The sequence below is a fragment of the Salvelinus sp. IW2-2015 genome, unplaced genomic scaffold, assembly GCF_002910315.2.
Source record: "Salvelinus sp. IW2-2015 unplaced genomic scaffold, ASM291031v2 Un_scaffold1174, whole genome shotgun sequence".
Classification (NCBI taxonomy): domain Eukaryota; kingdom Metazoa; phylum Chordata; class Actinopteri; order Salmoniformes; family Salmonidae; genus Salvelinus; species Salvelinus sp. IW2-2015.
This window is the reverse complement of record NW_019942766.1, coordinates 33930-36848: the sequence shown is the minus strand read 5'-3', so window position 1 is coordinate 36848 and position 2919 is coordinate 33930.

Genomic DNA, 2919 nt, shown 5'->3' with positions numbered 1-2919 from the left:
ATGAAATTAACACACCAGTTGGTCACGCAGGTTAACGCATGATTAACGACCCTGCTTGTAGACAACCAGGAAACAGTCCTGCATGTAGACAACAAAGGAAACAATCCTGCTTGTAGACAACCAGGAAACAGTCCTGCATGTAGACAACAAAGGAAACAGCCCTGCTTGTAGACAACCAGGAAACAGTCCTGCTTGTAGATAGCTAATACATTCACTTCATGGGATATTCTATTCATCATTAATTAACATATGCATTAATTAATTCATATTAAGTAAAAAAAAAAAATAGAAAAAAAAGAAAGAACGACAATGTTATGTGAAAAATCCACAAACAAAGATACTCTCTGTCTAAACATCAATAATCAATCCATCTATACAATCTCCTTCACATAAAGAGCATTTTCAAGAACAATAGTACAAAAACTATGAAGTTCCCCTTTAATCCTATGTCTTAGATAAGGGGTTCTCAAATTCATAAATCAGAACACAACTCGAGTGAGATTGAAAATAGCATACAAGGACTTCTACTATGACTTTGGCAGTGCGTGGCCGGACCAAGTCTTTGGCCCCCCGGGGAAGGAACGTTTTAAAGAGCTGTCTCTTGGCAACGAGAAAATGTTGCCGAATTTCCTGCAATTTTACTCATTTTTGCCACGAGGCAGAAAGAAATCATGGCCTTTTTAAAGCTTAAATTACAGTGTATTTATGTTTGTAAAAACAATATTTTGGGGGTATTGAGTTGAAAAATGTACAATTGGTGGAGTACTGTAGATACCAATATCCCTGTAAGCTTCCCAGGAACAGGGTTCAGAACAGAAAAGTGTAGATTAATAAAATGACATTGAATTTTATTGTATTACGCTCTCTAAACTTATTCCACGGATCCCTTCGCCCCAAAATTACTTTAATCTGTTGTTGATAGTAATATTGACTATATGTGGAAAAAGTATGTGGACACCCCTTCAATTTAGTGGATTCGGCTATTTCAGCCACGCCCGTTTGCTGACAGGTGTATAAAATCGAGCACACAGCCATGCGATCTCCATAGACAAACATTGGCATTAGAATGGCCCGTACTGAAGAGCTCAATGACTTTCAACGTGGCACCGTCATAGGATGCCACCTTTCCTACAGGTCAGTTTGTAAAATTTCTGCCATGCGAGAGCTGCCTCGGTCAACTGTAAGTGCTGTTATTGTGAAGTGCAAACATCTAGTAGCAACAACGGCTCAGCCGCGAAGTGGTAGGCCACACAAGCAGACAAAACGGGACAGCCGTGTTTGTCATGGTTCGGGCTAGGTCCCTTAGTTCCAGTGAAGGGAAATCTTAACGCTACAGCATACAATGACATTCTAGACGATTCTGTGCCTCCAACATTGTGGCAAAAGTTTGGGGAAGGCCCTTTCCTGTTTCAGCATGACAATGCCCCCGTGCACAAAGCGAGGTCCATACAGAAATGGTTTGTCGAGATCAGTGTGGAAGAACTTGACTGGCCTGCACAGAGCCCTGACCTCAACCCCACTCGAACACCTTTGGAATGAATTAGAACGCCGACTTCGAGCCAGGCTAATGCCCCAACATCAGTCCCCGACCTCACTAATGCTCTTGTGGCTGAATGGAAGCAAGTCCCCACAGCAATGTTCCACATCTAATGGAAAGCCTTCCCAGAAGAGTGGAGGCTGTTATAGCAGCAAAGTGGGGACCAACGCCATATTAATGCCCATGATTTTGGAATGAGATATTTGACGAGTAGGGTGTCCACATACTTTTGGTCATGAAGTGTATATATTGAGATCTGACAACAGATACCTACAGTACCTCTGCGGACCCACTTTGAGAACCCCTTCCCTATTTAGTGCACTACTTTTGACCAGAGCCCTATGGCCACTGGTGTAAGTAGTTCACTCTGTAGGGAATAGGGTGCTATATGGGACGCTAGGATTCGGTCCTCTACAGGAAGAGCATTAGCACGCTGAGTTGCAGTAGCACCTTATTCAAAACAGACAATGTCGGAGTGAAACCATCCCATTATAAAAATGTGTTCTTAACTGACTTGTCTAGTTAAATAAAGGTTAAATAAAAAATATAAATACATTATCAAACCACCTCCACCCCAACCACCACCACCTCCACCCCAACACCACCTCACCCCCACCACCACCACTCCACCTCCACCCCCAACACCAACTCCACCCAACACACCTCCACCCCCAACACCAATCCACACCACAACCCCACCTCCACCCAACACCACCACCTCCACCAACCACCACCACCTCCACCCCAACCACCACCACCTCCACCCCAACCACCACCACTCCACCCCACACCAATCCCACCACCCCAACCACCCACCTCCACCCCAAACCACCACCCCAACCACCACCCCACCCAACACCACTCCACCCAACCACACTCCAACCACCACACCACCCCACACCACCACCAACCACCACTCCACCCCAACCCCACCCCACCAACCCCTCCACCCCAACTCCACCCCAACCACCACCCCACCCCAACCACCACCTCCACCCCAACCACCACCCCAAACCACCACCACCCCACCACACCTCCACCCCAACACACCACCACCTCCACCCAACCACCACCTCCACTCCCAACACCACCACCTCCCCCACCACCACCACCTCCACCCAACCACCACCACCACCCAACACCACACCCAACCCCACCACACCACCTCCACCCAACCACCACCTCCACCCCCAACACCAACCCACCACCTCCACCCACACCACCTCCACCCCAACACACCTCCCACCCAACACCACCACCCACCACACCTCCACCCAACACACCACCACCCCAACCCACCACCTCACCCCAACCACCACCACCACAACCTCCACCCCAACCACCACCCCCTCGCCGCCCACCTCCACCTACCCCACACCACC